This window comes from Bidens hawaiensis, unplaced genomic scaffold (genome assembly GCF_021521415.1).
Source record: "Bidens hawaiensis isolate Kalapana, Puna unplaced genomic scaffold, B.hawaiensis_p1.1 tig00023035_1, whole genome shotgun sequence".
In the NCBI taxonomy this organism is placed as follows: Eukaryota; Viridiplantae; Streptophyta; class Magnoliopsida; order Asterales; family Asteraceae; genus Bidens; species Bidens hawaiensis.
Genome location: NW_027493595.1, coordinates 196949 through 215703, shown reverse-complemented (window position 1 = coordinate 215703; position 18755 = coordinate 196949). Strand labels below are relative to the sequence as shown.

The 18755-nt window shown below is 34.6% G+C and overlaps 1 pseudogene; it reads left to right on the top strand.

Moving 5' to 3' along the window:
• Positions 1–12: 12 nt before the first annotated feature.
• LOC143566669 (putative disease resistance RPP13-like protein 1) lies at positions 13–4138 on the top strand (annotated as a pseudogene).
• Positions 4139–18755: the final 14617 nt, after the last annotated feature.

The following is an 18755-nucleotide window of genomic DNA, read 5'->3' as shown; positions in this document are numbered from 1 at the left end:
ATATGCATGGTGTCTAATTATCGAATTTCATTTGAAATTATGTAAAAAATATGATAGTATTTTTAACATGCTATTAAATTTGTAATTATGTTATATTTGAATATAACTTATTATATTTATTATTAGCTACAAGAGAGTTATTTTAAGATAATATTGTAAAAAGAGAAATTAATTAAAACATATATGGGCAAGTTCATGGATGGTACCAAATCATTGGCTAAAGGAACTATAAACAGCAGCCTCTGAAACCCTGTCTTTCCTTCCATACCCTTATAATTCCATTAACATATATCTTTGTTATACAGAGTTTCCTTCATCACCAATCACCACAGATTAAACTAACAATGTCTGAAATCATTGCCATTGAACTCCTGAAATCTGTTTTACAGAAGCTGGCCTCTGAAGCCGTCAAGACATATGTTCGGTCCCAAGGAATTCATTCAGAGCTCAACAAGCTTGAGAAGACACTGACCCAGATCCAGTCTCTGCTTAATGATGCTTCTCAGAAGGAAATTACTGATGAAGCTGTTAAGCAGTGGCTCAATGGTCTCCAACATCTGGCTTATGACATTGATGATGTACTTGATCACCTAGCAACTGAAGCTATGCGCCGTGAGTTAGGCCAGCAATCTGGAGCCATCACCAGCAAGGTAAGAAGGCTTGCTCCAACTTGTTTCACAAATTTATCACTAAGTCAGAGGATGCATCACAAGTTAGTTGATATTACAACCAAATTTGAAGACCTGTTAAACGAAAATGCGCGTCTAGGTTTGATTGTAAAAGGTGAAAAGCCAAAAAGAAGTTATCAGACCTCTTTGGTAGATACATCCGGTATTGTTGGCCGGCAAAAAGAAAAGAAGGAATTGCTCGTGACGCTATTTGAGGACGGGCCATCATGTGATCAGAACTTTAGCATCGTGCCCATAGTTGGTATGGGCGGGTTAGGCAAAACCACTCTAGCTAGACTTTTGTACGATGATGAGGAAGTTAAGAAGCACTTCAAACTCAAGGCCTGGGTTTGTGTGTCTGATCAGTTTGATATATTTAATATAAGCAAAGTGATCTTGCAATCTGTAAAGGGGGAAAACAAGGAATTCACAGATTTAAATCTACTTCAAGTAGATCTTAAAAATCAACTCAAGGAAAAACGATTTTTAATTGTACTAGATGATGTTTGGAGTGAAAGTTATGAAGACTGGGAGACACTAGTGAGCCCATTTCATGAGTGTATTCCCGGAAGTAAAATTATAATGACAACTCGAAAGGAGCAACTGCTCAAAAAGATGGGTTACAATCATCTAAACCACCTGCAGACTCTATCACATGACGATGTGATGTCTTTATTTGCTCAACATGCGTTGGGTGAAATTAACTTTGATTCACATCCAATGCTCAGACCACATGGTGAAGGCATCGTGAAAAAATGTGATGGCTTGCCTTTAGCTTTAACAGTACTTGGAAGGTTATTGAGGACAAAGAACAAAGAAGAAGAAGAGTGGAAGGAGCTGTTGAATAGCGAGATTTGGAGGTTAGGAGAAAAATCTAAGGTTATACCGGCTCTTAGACTAAGCTATCATGACCTTTCTTCCTGTTTGAAACAGTTGTTTGCATACTGCTCCTTGTTCCCCAAGGACTATATGTTTGACAAAGACGATTTAATTTTACTTTGGATGGCGGAAGGTTATCTGAACCAGCCATCATCAAGCAAGTCAATGGAACGATTAGGTGTTGAATATTTTGAAGAGTTGTTCTCAAGGTCGTTGTTTCAACATGCACCTGATGACAAATCGTTATTCATGATGCATGATTTGCTAAATGACTTAGCCACATCTGTCGCTGGAGAATTCTTTCTAAGAGTAGACAATGGGATGGTGATGGATGTTAGGAAGGAAGGTTTGGAAAAGTACCACCATATGTCATTTGTTCGTGAGGAATATGTAGCTTACTCGAAGTTCAAGGCATTGGAAGGAGCTAAAAGTTTGAGAACATTCTTAGCAGTGTCAATTGAAACGGAAGATAGTTGGGACTATGTCAACGTATCTAGTAAGATTTTAGTTGACTTGCTTCCCAAATTACCATTATTAAGGGTTCTATGTTTGAGTGGTTCTTTTATATATGAGGTACCACAAACCATTGGCATTTTGAAGCACTTGCGGTATCTTAACTTATCTCGGACCTCAATCACAAATTTACCAGAAAATGTCAGTAATCTTTACAATTTACAGTCATTAATCCTTTATGAATGCATCATATTACATAAGTAGCCCAACAACTTTTCAAGGCTCAAAAACTTGCGGCATTTGGACATTAGGGGTACTCCGCTTTTGAATAAGATGCCCTTAGGGATTGACAGCTTGAAAAGCTTACAAACTCTCTCCAAGATCATTATTGGACGAGATGGCCTTGCGATTAAAGAGCTTAAAGACTTCACAAATCTGCACGGGAAGACTCATGTTAGGGGTTGGACAAAGTGGAAATGGCAATGCATGCACAGGAGGCAAACTTATCGCAAAAGAGGCTAACCGAGTTAGAGCTAGAATGGAGTGACGTATTTGATGGCTCTCGAAAAAAAATTCTTGAAAAGGAGGTCATGGGTGCGTTGAAGCCTTGTAATGATAGTTTGACAAAACTTGGAATAGTGTCATATGGGGGTCTAGAGTTTCCTAATTGGGTTGGGGATCCGTCCTTTCTTCATTTGATTAATGTGTCTATACATGGCTGTAAAACCTGTACATCTGTACCACCACTTGGGCAGTTACCGTCACGTAAGGAGTTGTTTATTGAAGGCATGGATGATATAAAAAATGTGGGTTCGGATTTAACTGGGACTGATCTTCCATTCCCCTCACTTAAAATTCTTGAAATAAAAAACATGAAGAGGTTGGAAGTATGGTCAACCGATACTGGGGCTGCGTCATTTCCATGCCTTCAAAAACTTGTTATTAATAACTGTCCAGTTCTGGCTGAAGTGTCACTTACGGAACTACCTTCATTAAATGATTTAGAAATACAAGACTGTGATAGTGGTGTGCTGAGAAGGGTCGTTCAAGCAGCTTCATCAGTCCGCAAGTTGAAAATAGTATCCGTTCTAGGGCTTAATGATGTGGTGTGGAATGGTGTTATGGAGTACCTTCGGGAAGTTGAAGAATTAATCTTACATGACTGTAATGAAATAAGATACCTGAAAGTCAGGAATTGTCAAAAGTTGGTGAGATTAGGAGAGACAACAGAGGAAGAGGATTGTGGGAGCAACCTCATAACAACTCTAAGGACGTTAGAGATATTAAAATGTGATAGTATGGAGCATTGCAGGTGTCCAAATAACATTGAGTTCTTGCAGATCTCTTTTTGTCCTTCCATTACATCAGTTTCATTCCCAACAAAAGGGCAGAAGCTCAAGTCTCTCTTCATTTATTCATGTGACAAACTGTTAGACAAGGAGTTAGGAGGAGATAACAGTAGCGTGTTTATCAATAAACAAAGCATGCCAATGCTTCAATATGCATTGTTAATTGATTGGCCGAATCTGACAACCGTCATTGAATTGAGTCACTTCATCCATCTCACCTCTTTGGCAATAGACAAATGTCCAAATTTAGAGTCGTTTCCGGACCATGAATTGCCTAATCTCACCTCGTTAACAGATTTGGTAATAGCCAAATGCCCATGTATAGACGCTTCCTTTCCTCGTGGATTTTGGCCTCCAAAATTACATAACCTTGCAATAGGGGGTTTGAAGAAGCCCATCTTAGAGTGGGGCCCACAGAATTTCCCAACCTCACTTGCCAACCTAAGGTTATTTGGCGATCTGTCAGGAGAAGATGGTGTGAGCAGTAGTAATCAGTTGTCATGTCTTATTCCTTCATCTCTTTCTTCTCTTCAGATATCTGGGTTTAAGAAACTAAAATCACTCTCAGTGGGACTCCGACACCTCATCTCCCTCCAACATCTCTCTTTAAATGATTGCCCAAATATCAGGGATCTACCAGAATTTCTGCTGCCTGCACTTTTGAGGTTAAATATCGATGACTGCCCACGTCTAGAAGGAAGGTGTCGTAGAAGAGGCTCCTCCTATTGGTCCCGCATCTCTCATATCCCCTGCATCAGAATAAACACAGGAAGTTCTCCTATTTTTTAAACTACCAGAATGATATTGCTTGCATTCATCCAACAAACCAATGTAAGTATTATTCAATATGAGTACATTGTTACTTCAAAAAAGTGCAAAAAATAGTGCTAAAGAATCCCCTTTGATTACTTGATGTCTTAATTTGTATTACCATTTACCAATGCTAGTTAAACCCATATGTTAACCGGACTGGGATTTTCATTATATATCTGTGCAGTTGCTGAGAATAGAAATTCTATTTTCTCTCTCTGTTTACATTTGATATTTTAGTTTTTTGACAATATTTGATTTGAATTGGCGTCAACTGAATTCAGTTATCTATTACTTGATCCGAGTTACACTTTATTAGAATATCAATTCAATAAATCCAAACTGATCTGAAATTGTCAAATAAGTTAATCATCATGGCGTGCAGGTTGATGAATTTAATACTAACAGTATTTTTTTTTTCTTGTGTAGTCATTGCTTCCAAAAATTCACTCAAATCAAAGATGGATTGATCATAAGTAGACTAAACCTAGGATTTGGAACTGCCAGATGTCATGATTTGTTTATGAGTGCTAAGAGGCCTATAAGTTGTGGACATGCATAACTAATCACCAAACTCATTCCATACTCGGTGTATGCAGGAAGTAAGACCTTTTACTAATCTTACCAAGTTTGTAGCCCCTCTTATTTGAGATAAATAATGGTTGGAGAACTAAGCCCATATGTCAGAATACATGGGCCTGCAGAAGTAATACATAAAAAAACACAAACTTAAAAACATTATTTTCTTTTCTATTAGTAAGCACCTACCACCTGTCTTGTCTTCTTTTCTAACATCTTAGTTTTGGGGCTTATTGATAATTTGGCAGGCTAGGTGTTATCAAACTTATAGAAAATAAGCTAAAGGGGCAAACTTCAGCTAAATGGGCAAACTTCAGGTTCCAAGGTAGTAAATAGTTAAAAAAGGATTGTTGGAGGCTTTGAGTGGTCAAGTTGTATAAAGTATTAGAAATCAGATTTTGGATATAATCATAACAGTGTTTTTTAAACCTGACTGCACTGCTGGTTATGCCTATTTAAGTCAAATTTTAATTGACCAATAACCAACAAGCTATTATAATATTCTGCCAATGGGCCATTTTTGTTTTAAGAAGCTTCTACTGGATTCTCTTCTAATATAACTTATAAGCACCATCAGTGCTTCCAGTTTACTTGATGTGGGACAGGAAAAAACAAGTTTTGTGGTTAGAAAATAACAACATTTACTCTTATTGTTGTGAAACTAGCCTAATAGCCAAACAATAAGAGAAAGACATGTAGGGAGAAAGATGAAGATTTCATTAATTATGTGTAGAATATAATGAGATACAATAGAATATTATATAGGGATGAGAAAACTTGAAGAAGAAGCCAAATCTATTTTAGGTGTTGATAACCATAATAATTATTATTCATAACACTCCCCCTTGGTTATCAACTTCATACGCTTCGGGATGCTGCCTCGTTAAAAACCTTGCTAGGAAAACCCAGTGGGACAAAACCATAGCTAAGGGAAAAAGAGTGCAGCGCGTATTGTCTCCCCCTAATTTATATATTCGTTAAAATGGTAAATATCAATCTTCTGTGAAAGCTTCAAAACTTTTACTTAATCATTTGTGTCTTCGTCCCTTGACATACGAATTGTTAAGTTGAACAATGTTGCATGATCTTCGTCCCTTCACGTGAAACCTTCTTTTGTGTCATCTTGTAACCATATACTATTGTATTGATACCCTGTTGTGTTTCTCTGCATGACAAGACTAACAAAACTTGTTTTGATGAGTTAGTAAAATATAAACACATATCTTTCATACCTGAAATATATGTTTGAACCCATTCCGATGTCTCTTAGCCGGACACGTGCCGATAAATATATAAAAAAAATAATCACTTATAGCTAACAATATGATATAATGCACTTATGCATTTAATTGTGGTATTTCGGAACTAATAATAGTTCATATTCAGGTAGGAAATGATATTAGAGTGCATTGTTGGACATCCTTTAACGTACTCAAAGAATGAATCTTGTCTTCGGTAAAATGTCTCAACATCTTTAGATGTACTTTGGATTGGTAAACATATAATTACACATATACTCGAACTACAGGTCGAGTAATAATCGCATCATGTCAAGGTATTTCAAAATTCTCATTCTAAAAGTTCTGCAGCTTCTCTCGATGATGTATACATCATCACTGTAAACTGTGATTATATGAACTTTTAAGAGTAAAATTTTGATAAAAGCATGGCTAATGACGTCCAACTTATCTCCCTCCTTATCAAAATATTTCCTGATTGTACGTGCCACGCTGAATCCGACTATTTGGTCCATATGCAATATCTTAACCTTGTAGAACATTTATTGATGCTTTCATGCCGATGCTTAGGCGTTTTCAATCCATCACAAAACTCTTTCCATCTTAACCAATTATTGATGTGCATTCACTCCTCATGAGTTTTGCTACATGAACTTGCTCATTTGACACATCAATTTATATATCATATATCAAAACCCATATTGTACAATTCTTTGTTTATTAAGATAAGACAATCATTAGGTACAATTTCTTCTATGTATGCTTATTGGTGCACAAGAATTACATCCTTAAGATATTTCAATTAACATTTTAAGCATTCACGTGTTAGGAACTCTTCAGGAGTTCAACTATATTTAACATATAAAGTAATCATAACGTATTCAAATATGGATCTGTATACAACATGAGTCATAGTGTTCTCGAGAACATAATTTACATGATTTGATAATTCAAATCCTTAATAGACTTTCATGTAAACTTTCATTATCAACTGAATCACAATATTTATTAGACGCATATCAATTCTCTTTTCGTATTATCAGACTATTTAGGTATCAGAAAGTAATTGCTTCGACCATTGGAGAATGTGTCTCCTCAAAATCAATCATGGATCTTTGCAAAATCCTTGTGCCATCAATTTTGTCTTATATCACTAAATTGATTTTCATAACTTGCATAAAAGACCCGTTCGTATCTAACACATTTTACAAGTTATGTTGTACGGACTACTGGTCCGAAAAACTTTCTGTTATTTAGAGAATTCAACTCTGCCATATTTGCGTCTTTCCACTTTGGCCAATCATTAACATATTTTATTCATAGGCAGATCTTAAATCATGATTCTCATTATTTTCAAGCGCTATCTTATATACAAAATTATAACGACGTCGACTTTATTTTGATTCCATATATATCTAGTAGACATGATAAAATACAATTTACTGAGAGCTCTTTGTTTTCAGGTACCTAAGGTTTTTTCAATAACCATCATGTCTAAGATCTCTCAAGAGACCTTTTTACCATACCTCGACTTGACCATCTTTATTACTTGCTCCAATTTTCGAGGAATCATTATTCTTGGAATCGACTAGTCTACCACGCTTCAGGCGTGCCTTAGACTCACTAGTCATTACCAATGTATGGTTGTCCTTCCGGGACGTTTATATTAATTGGAGCTTAGGCAGTTGTTATAGGTGTCTTAGCTAGACACTTTGTTTTGGTCAGTGAATCGTCTGGTAATTGATTCGCTAATCTTTATACATGAATTATTGTTTGAACTTTTAGTTCATATAATTTAATTTGAGGATCAATGATAATCAAACTAATTTCGTTTTCCAACTGCTTTATATTTCCCCCTAATGTTGGGAATGTTGCTTCACTAAAGTGAAAACCAATGCGCCATAAACAAATATCTCATTAATAGCTCTAACTCTTTAATCATAGATAATATATAATACCGACATAAATTCCCAACTTCCTTAATGGTCTCATCTTTGTGTCTTGTGGTGGATTAATTTCAATATATAAAACACACGGAATATTAGATGAAAGATACTTGGTTACTGACCAAAAACCAATTGCAATGGGGAGGAAGTCTCATAATTTGTTGGCTCGATGTGAATGCATGTTAAATTCTCATAATTTGTTGGCTCGATGTGAATGCATGTTAAATGATAAATACCCAAATAAAACATGAACTTTTGCTCTCATGATCATTATCATTGACGTTGCAACTAATTGTAGACGTTTGATGATCGTCTTAACAAAATCAATTCGTCTATTAATAGTGATTTACCAAAATAAATATGAAAATCTAGAATATTGTGCTTGCTATCTCATTAGCTAAGCCACAAATCACACAAACTTCATGTTGTGAAATTGATAACCATTTAGACGATGCATCGATTTAAAACACTAAATGGTGTCATGTTAGGATATGCGTATCCTTTTCTCATTCCATAATATTTAGGGATTCACACTCTCCATTAGTTGGTAAATAAATAATTCCCCTTGAGAGCAATATTACATGTATAATTACTAGAAAGAATCTTTTGGTTCTTCAATAAATTTCACATCATAGTTAAGCATATTTCTACTCTTTTATGCGAATGATAAACAAACCATACATTTGGTTGGTTTAATAAGCCATACATTTCGTTTAATTATTCTATTCACTACTCCTATATACATAAATTACACATATAAATAAGAGGTCTGCATAACAAAAAGTTATATGACCCTATAATATGTCATCATATAAATGAGTTATTAATAACTAAATGAATATCTACCACTTGGAATAATAAAGCATATTAAAAGATAAGTTGAAAACACACATCGTATACACGATTAATAAGTGGGTATTAAACCCCCCACTTGTTAATTAGGAGTCTCAAACTATTATTCTAACTCTGTTGAAAATAATAATTACAAAACAATAAAATAGACCCATGTTTAAAATATATCCGTAACAAGAATACTAACACATGATTTTTAAAACTTCCATAAATACTCAATATTATATTCTTAATTAATTTATATATAAGTTCAATCATCCCCATAGAATAACCTCATAAATCAAAGCTTTAAAATTTTAAATCATAAAATAAGATAAAAATCAAAGTTTAGGTATATAGAAATCCCGCAAATATCTGATGAAAACAAATTCTATCATACCAATCAATCCATGAGAAAACATGATAAAAAAATAAGAACGATAAAAGTTTTCCTCACGGAAACAAAACTCTTAGTTTTGCTTTCTTTTTATTAATCAAATTTAGCATCAGTCAATATTTAATAATATATTTGGTTTGTTACAAGCATATCAAACGGGTAAATGCATATTTGGCTAACCACATATTTAAATACAAATATACAAATATATGTAGTATGACAACAAATCTCATATATTAATCATGCATGATTAGATTTTAGAAACCAAATAATCATACTAATATATAAACAAATAAAGTATGTAAGAACAACACCATTTATTAAAATCATAAACCAATATAGAATATTAAGATGATTTTTCTTTTTTAACAAGATTATATTCATGACTATTGGGATAATTTAGGAACAAATTTACTATATATTTAGTTAGATTCTTTGAGTCCAATAATTGCACCATGCATTCTATTTAGGATTGTAGGGCCAATATTCTATATTGTTTTTAGGATTGTATATGTCGTTTTAGTTTGCTTTTAGTCGGTGTAGTACATACTCGGTACGTTTAGTTTGTATGTTTATTTTGTAAGTTTTGAAGATATTTGGAGACCTACCCATTTCTCCACAACACAACTCTTTCACAACTCAAGAGAAACAACTCTTGGAAATAAAAAGAATTTCTCTCTCTCTATCTTCTTCTTCTTTCTTTCAAGCAAATAAACCAAACAAACTAAGATCCGAGATCCGAGTGTCGTTGGTGATTTCCGCTAACCAACAACACGGATTGATCCGAGTCAAGTCTTGAGATCCATTTAGAGGACCTACAAGTGGTATCAGAGCTTTCGGCTCGACTTTTTGTGGTTTTCGGGTCAAACTTTTCAGATTTTGATCTTAGTTTTTGTTGGATTTGAGGTTGATTTCGTGTTACTCATCTCTTTTGGAGTCCCTTACACCTTGGAAATACACGAAAATCACCAAATCTAAGTTTTTAGTGTTTTAAGTTTTTGTGTCCGAGCTCAGATTCGGTTTAAAAACTTAGATCTAGGCCTATTTATTGATTTTTAGACTAAAGTCTTTTTAACTTTTTGGAAGTTTGGGTGTTAAATTCTCAAAAAAAAAAAAAAATTGCATCGGGTACTGTAGCAGTCGCTTCCGAGGTACTGTAGCAATCGCCGGGGGGGGGGGGGGTACTATAGCAATCGCATCGCCGAGGTACTGTAGCACTTTGCACGGGGGGGGGGGGGGTACTGTAGCAACTCGGCACTGTAGCAACTCATGCGAAAAAAGGGATTTTGCATGCACTGTTGCAACTCATGCAAAACACTGTAGCAACTCATGCAAAATACTGTAGCGGCTCGGCACTGTAGCAAAAAAAAAAAAATTCTGGTTTTAAAAGTTGTTTCGCTTTGCACCAGATCATTTCGCTTAGCATCAAGAAAATTCGCTTCGCTTGAGACTGCTTCGCGTCTCATCAAAACGTTTCGCTTCGCTTGAGACTGTTTCGCGCGAAATTCTTGTTTTTGTTAAAAATCAAACTGTTTAAGGACTGTTAAGTGTTTGAGACTGTTGTGACCATGGCTAGTACTGATTCTGAGCTGTTGAAGGGGTGCTTGTTGCTTGAGAACCAAGTGGGAACCAATACTAAACCTCCAAAGTTTATGACCTTAGATGACAACTTTGCTGATTTCAAATGGAGGTTCATGAACTTTATTTCGTTGACTGACTCTGAGTTGATGAGATGTTTTGAGGTAGGTCCTCATGTTCCTGTGGTAGTCACTGCAAATGGGGGACAGGCAAAAGCCGTTGAAAATTATGATCAAAATGATAAGACATTAATAGAGCAAGATAAGAAGGCATACCTCACTTTAACTGTTTGTCTTTCAAATGAAATTACTGAAACTCTACGTGAACACAAAAGTGCAAAGGGTTTGTGGGATGCACTTGTTGAAAAAGTTGAGGGAAATGCTGAGATTAGAGAAAACAAGAAGGCTCTGCTGAAAGAAGAATTCAATATGTTCAACCATCGTCAAGGTGAAAATGTGTTGAACTTGGTAAAAAGGTTTGAAAAGTTAATGGTAAGAATCAGAGCTGCTAGTGTCAACATCACGAACTCTGAAATCAACTACAAGCTGTTGAATTCACTGCCTTATACATGGAGCATCAATGTTGTTACCATAAAGAAAACCACAAACCTGTATACCATGACACTCTCAGAGTTGGCTTCTACCATCAAATCTTTTGAAATAATGGAAGATAAGCTCCAAATGAACAATCAGTCCAAAGAAAATAAAGTTGGGACAAGTAATAAAGTTGGGACAAGTGCTGCAGGTGAAAGCAGTCGTGCATGTCCTATCATTCCCGACACATCACATGCTGATGAGGTATACAACAATTTATGTCCTCAAGCTTGCATTAACAAGGTCACATATTATAGATACCATCAGAATGAAGTTTTGAAAGAAAATGCAAAACTTCGTGAGTTAAATGCTGAATATGTAAAGGCTGACAAGATTTATGTTGAGAAGATTGAAACTCATCGTGATGATGTGGCAAATCTTAAACTTAAAATTTTTCAAAAGGAGCATGACATTATATATTATAAAAACATAATTAATGATTTAAAAGATGAAATTGAAAAGTTGAAACTTGATGCTTCTGATAAAAGGGAAAAAGAAAAATAAGTTGAAAGATTTGAAGCATCATCTGAGAAATTGGATGATCTTATTGGAGCCCAGAGAAGTACTAAAGTGAAAGCGGGGCTGGGGTACGATTACATTGCCGTACCACCACCTTTTAATGATAACTACACCATTTTTCCCCACTTTAGCTATAATACTTCTCCCGAGGAAGAAATGTCATATGGGGTTGGTAGAATACCAAAACCTGTGAAATTTGTTCCTGCAGTACCACAAGCTGTTGCTCTAGTTCAATCATCTGATAAATCTAACATCAATGTATCTTTTGAAGCTGGTTGTGTAGAAGAAAGTGGGTCGGTGGAAACGGACACGAGTTGTGATTATGAAACCGTTTGTGATGAAACTTTTGTTGAAAAATGTGTCAACGAAAGTAGGCCTGTTGAGGTGAACATATCAAGTTGTTCATCATCAAGTTGTGAGACTGAAGATAATTCAAGTAAAAGCAAAGTTTTTGAAAATGAAAAGACAAGTACTTCTTGTAAATATGTTCCACCAAATAAACGATCATTTTCTCAAACAACCAATCAATTTAGAAATCCTCAGCCATACAACTTCTGTGACAACAACTACTATGGTCATTATCAACAAAATTTTGTTGATCCATATTACAAATGTGTTTTATAATCATGTTCCTTTCCAAGGATCACCTTTCCCACCACACCAACCACATTATAGTTCAGATGAGTTCTTTGGCACTCCCAGGAGAAAGTGTTGTTTTGTGTGTGGTCACTCTTCTCACCTTGCAAGACATTGCAAGCACTGGTTCAAGCAACAGCTTGATATTCAAAGGCAGCTTAGTCAGTTCCCAAAAGGAGCTTTTAGTAGCCTTGATTCAAGGACTGATCAAGCTGATAGTGAACCCAGTGAAATGGATGTGAGATCCAAAGTAAATAAAGTAAAACACAAAAAGAAACCTTTTAGGAAAACCAAGAAGGATAAAATCAAAAAGGATCCTAAGACTGTAAAGTCTGAGGATTCACCAAAAAAGTTTTAAAATCAAGAAAAGAAAAGTCTAAAATTTCCAAAACCAAGGAACAAGTTTTTGCTTGGATTCCTAAGGATTGTTCTTCATCAAGTGAGACTCCACCAAGAAATAAATGGTTTTCAGGAAATAAAATCAAGTTTGGTCGATTTACGGTTGACCTTCCCGAGACAAAAGTATCCCGGGAACCCATGTCTATTTGAATGCTTAGTGCATGCAGGGGTCAATCAAGGAGGACTATCAATAGTATTAGGTACTTAGATAGTGATTGCACCAGGCTTATGATGGGAGACGAACCCTTGCTATTTGATGCTAAACCATTCGATAGCGGATTTGAGTCTTTCATAAGCGACATGGGAGGACAAAGTTCAAGGAAGGGAAGCGTTGTTTAAATGGTTCAACAACAACTTTTCGAGCGTTTCTCAAACCAATCTCCTGCTTCTCTCAAGTGATGGATCCAGCATCAGCTGTTGGATCTCGGTTTGAATCTCTTCAACTTTGTTATACAATGTGATAATGCATGCTTATGATAGTCCATCTGACAACAACTTTGCTGACCTTTACACTAAAGCCATCGATCATACCCGATTTGAATTTCTGGTCGAATCGTTCGGCATGATCAATTTTGATTAAAACAACCTATCTATCTTTTTGTATATAAAATTGTAAATATTTTTCAAATATATCACAATTTTAGATGGAGAAAATTGAGTTAAGTTTAACTCACCAAAAAGATTTTCAGTTTGCTTTCAAGAAAAACTAAAACGAGTCATTTGACTTAACAAAAAGATTTTACTCCTATTAAAGAAAAATTTCAAAAATTCAAAAAGTATTATCCCGCTTAGAGGGAGCTTCTTCGTAGAGGGAGTCAGATGTTTAAAATTTTCAATTAAGAAATTGATCCTACCATGTGGAAAATGATAGTACATTGGTATGCAATGATCCTAGCGCATAAAAAGAGTAGATCAAAAGTCTACAAAATCACTCACAGATGTGTAGATAGGCTTGACAAACAAGTAAGTGTCAGGTGATATAAACCTAAATTTCTGCCGGTACTAGTGGATATACGTTTATGATGCAGTTACATGATTCCGTTAAAGTCATATCAATGAAGGATAAAATGTAATTATACATGTCATACCCAAGGCTCTCTTTACCTGATCACAGTTGTCTTATGAAATATGTGTCAATTTTTAATTTTTCTTTGAGCCAAGAAAAGAAAAAGAAAAAGAAAAGAAAAAGAAAAAGACTCAAGAAACGAAAAAGAAAAACAGAAAAACAAAAGAAAAATCAAGAAAAAGAGTCGAAAAAGAGTTTATCTTAGGATTTTAACTTCTGCTTTATTTCTTCATTTATTTTGATTCAAGCCTTGGACTTTCTCTGTTTGTAGTCATACAAGACCTGATTGTTAAGGCTATGAATCTTCTGCTTTCTTTTAATCTTTCTAGATTGAGTCAAGTGTGCAAAAATAAAGCATAAGGTGTTAAGTATGTTAATAAGGGTACTATGATCAAATAAGAAAGGTTTAAGTCAAGTTGAGGTGATATGTCAACACAAAGTAAGCCTGAGATATGATGGAATCAGTAACATGTCTGATTAAGTAGGGACCACATAAGCACCGTGCCTAATTGTACTTTAAATGTATCACTTTAGCATCAAAACACTTTTCAGGTTTAACAAATTGACGACATCTACAGTCGGTGATGAAATTGTGACATAATAATATCAAAATGGAAACGCGATCTAGGGCTTTGTAAATCAATATGATTCAATGTTGTGATCTTTCTCACAAAAATATTAAAATCGTTAGAAAATTCTGTAAATATTATTGATATATAATATTAATTTCATCTTTACTCCTATCTTTTATTGTTTATTTTGATTTTGTTTTATTTTAGTTTCAACTTCAAAATATTATGTATATATTTTCGTAATATTAAAATATATGAAAATGCCAAAAAGATTTTAAGTTTTTATTATGTTCGTACATATTTTATCAAACCTTGTTTATTCAAAATCATGTGTTTTGTTGTCAAGGTCGTTCATGCAATGTTTGTTGGAAACCTGGGACTTAAACAAATCATTTACAAGTTGAGAGATTGAAAATAAAATTTCAGGTTATTCTGCAAACACTTCAAACCAAGAGCTTGTTTTGAAAAGGAAAATTCTTCTTTGACCCTTGAGAGAGTCTGTGAACGAATCTTATTCGTTCTAAGTTTTGTGCAGGTGTAGATGGGCAGGTAGATCAAAATCAAGTCTGCTTGGAGTTGCACATGCTGAAGCACTTAAAAAAAGACGAGAACGTGAAAGTTGGCGGTTGAACCTAAAGATGAACTGATTGTGTCTGAAGATAAGGAATGAAACCAGCCGGCTCAAGAAAGTCAACAAGAGAAAATTAGATGTCGAGCTTCCCGCATCTAATGTTTCTAAAATTTGCTGTTGCCGATCCTTCCCAGAAAATAAGATTAAAATTCAAGTCTATAAGACAGGAAAATAAAGAACTGTTCAAGATCCAATCTGGTTCAAGATCCTGAATCAAGACAAGTACTAAGTTTCAAGAAATAAAGTCGAAGCAAAGAACTTGACGAATGTTCCTCAACATACTCAATCCTAGAGGGAGATTGTAGGGCCAATATTCTATATTGTTTTTAGGATTGTATATGTCGTTTTAGTTGGCTTTTAGTCGGTGTAGTACGTACTCGGTACGTTTAGTTTGTACGTTTATTTTGTAAGTTTTGAAGAAATGGGGACCCTATAAAAGGTTACCTACCCATTTCTCCACAACACAACTCTTTCACAACTCAAGAGAAACAACTCTTGGAAATAAAAAGAATTTCTCTCTCTCTCTCTATCTTCTTCTTCTTTCTTTCAAGCAAATAAACCAAACAAACTAAGATCCGAGATCTGATTGTCGTTGGTGATTTCCGCTAACCAACAACACGGATTGATCCGAGTCAAGTCTTGAGATCCATTTAGAAGACCTACAATGATGATTTTATTAAAACAGAATAATTAGTCTTCACTATGGATATATTTTCACGGTTAAAGTTTCAAACAAAACTAGCAATTCAATAGCTCTCGAGAAGCAATATTTTGTTAAAAAAATCATCTCCATCTAGATGAAAAGAAACTTTAAATTTGATTATATTCTTGCCATTAAATTCTTTTTATTAGAAATAAATTGTGCATAGAGATTTATAGTTGTTTCGTAGGTTATGAAAAATTCTAGCATAAACAATTATATTCGTTGAGCAATACATAACTTATAATTGTATCAGAATAATAATTAATTAATATAAATCTCAATTTAACCCGAAGTTATATGAATTACAATATGGATTATTTTAAGAGATTTAAATATTTAATGGTTCAAGTTTCAAAGAATAAAGAATAATGGTATGTTAATTATATAATATTGACTTACCTTATGATGTGCGATCCAACTCCAAAAGCAAGTCGTGCTGATAACGTGTTGTGAAACTAGCTTAATAGCCAAACATTAAAAGAAAGACATGTAGAGAGGAAGATGAAGATTTCATTAATTATGTGTAGAATACAATAAGATACAATATAATATTATATAGGGATGAGAAAACTTGGAGAAGAAGTCAAATCTATTTTAGGTGTTGATAATAATAATAATTATTATTCATAACACTTATCAATTTGTTGTTTGAATTATTATTCCATCAAGCACGTCATCTATTTCGTAAGCAAAATGTTGGAGATCATTGAGCCACTGTTGAACAGCTTCATTGGTTATATGCTTCTGAGAAGCATCCTTAAGCAGAGACTGGATTTTGGTCAATGTTCTCTCTAAATTATTGATCTCTGAATGAATTCCCTGGGACCGAACATGTCTTTATGGCTTCAGAGGCAAGCTTCTCAAAAACAGATTTCAGGATTTCAGAAGCAATGATTTCAGCCATTGTTAGTTTAATCTGAGCTGATTGGTGATGAAGGAAACTATGTATAGCAAGGATATATGTTAATGGAATTATAAGTGTATGGAAGGAAAGACAGGGCTTCTGAGGCTGCTGTTTATAGTTCCTTCAGCCAAGGATTTGGTACCATCCATGAACTTGCCGACTATATGTTTTAATGATTTCTATTTTTTCACTATATTTTATAATAACTCTTTTTATTTAATAATAAATATAATAAATTGTATTCAAACATTACATTATTATAAATTTTTAAGGCATGATAAAAATACTATCTTATTTTAGATGTTAAATCATTTAAAATATAATGAAATTCCATAACTAGAATACACTGAAACAAATATATTACTTTTTAGATACCATATAGCTAAATATAGGATGCGACACACTAAAATAAGTATTACTTTCATAAATTTCAAAGATACATGAAACTGATTTAGTTTATTTACAAATGATTTTTAATAATTTAGTTATAGGTATTAATAAACTAGTTTTTCACCCGACGCGTTGCGCCGGGCAGGTTATAAAACTCGGAGGGTGATAAAACTCAAGTGACGTCGTAGGTCTCAAGCGTTGAGCTGGTAATTTTACGTGAATTTAGTCAGTTTTGGTGACGTGTGCTATTGCACCCGAATTAAAACTAAATATAAAACAAAAAAACATAAAGGTTGAGGAGGACCAATAGGGTGTCGTCAGTAGGTAAAACTTGAGAATTGGTAAAAGCCGACCGTTGTCGATCCTGGAACTAAAACAAAAAAAACACAAAAAATTGACCTTCGGCGTTACGTTCGTTGCCATGACTGAACTATAGAAACAAAAACAAATTCTGCGGGTCATTGGGCCACTTGACGGCACCAAACTTTGTATTTGTTATATAGTAATAAGAATAGAAATTGTAGCATTTTATTAAAGATCTAAGCATAGTAATGAAAAAGATGGGCGGCCAGCCTAGCCTCCTTATCCTGGAGCCACCGGATTTGAAGGATGTGTACAAAAAACTTTAACAAAACAAAAAACAAGTGGAAGCTGCATTATTAAAAAAGGACATATTGTTGCACATGGGCGCAATTTTTCATAGAAATTAAGCTTGAAAAATGAACCTTCAATTCTGGTTATGACCAGTTTTATATAAAGCTTATTTTAAGCTGAATGTTGAATAGGAGATGCTAAAAGCCTATAGAATGTATAGAAAATATGTGTAAGCACATTGCGCCTCGCATACGAAAGGCTTGCGCTTTTGTGCTTCACGCTTAAATAGACCAGGTCACCTTCTTGTTTTATAAAACCTAGCATACCAGTATTATCAGGATTCATAAGAAAATAGAAGTAACTAGTTTAGGATTTATTTTATTAACAATAATAATACAGCAATTGGCCTTCCGGCTTAATTGCTTGGGAGTGATGGTTAGGGGCGGACCTATGCTTTGCCGTAGAGGGTCGGCCGACCCTGTGAAAAAAAAAATAATTAGTGTCATATCTAAGATAAAATCCCGATAGACCTCTCTAAAATTTCAATACCAACCCCTATGAGATAATGAAAATGGAGGAAAAAAAGGATTACTGGGAAAAAAAAGGTTCCGGCAAGAGCAATCGGAGAATACGAAGTTGGGAACTAGTTATATGCTTTGAAAAAGAAAGAAGATAAAGTTTCTCTCTCTTACCACTATTATTTTTTTTATTAAACATTGGAAGAAGTACCTGACACATGTGGACTTCAGCATCTCCATTTTTTTTTAACTGCAAACTTCATTAAAAGAACAACACAGAATCTCTCCTAACGAGAAGCTAGCGGAAGCCGCGCAAACAACGAACAATACAAGTTACAAAAACAACCCTTTCCATCTATTTCAATCTATATCTAAACATTTAGATCTATGTTTAATCCACAGAAAACTTAACACCTTGATATCTCCAAGTATGTTGTTGATTTTGATGGGTCGTTTGTTCTCGAAAATTCGCTTGTTCCAAGCTCTCCATTGCTAACCGAAA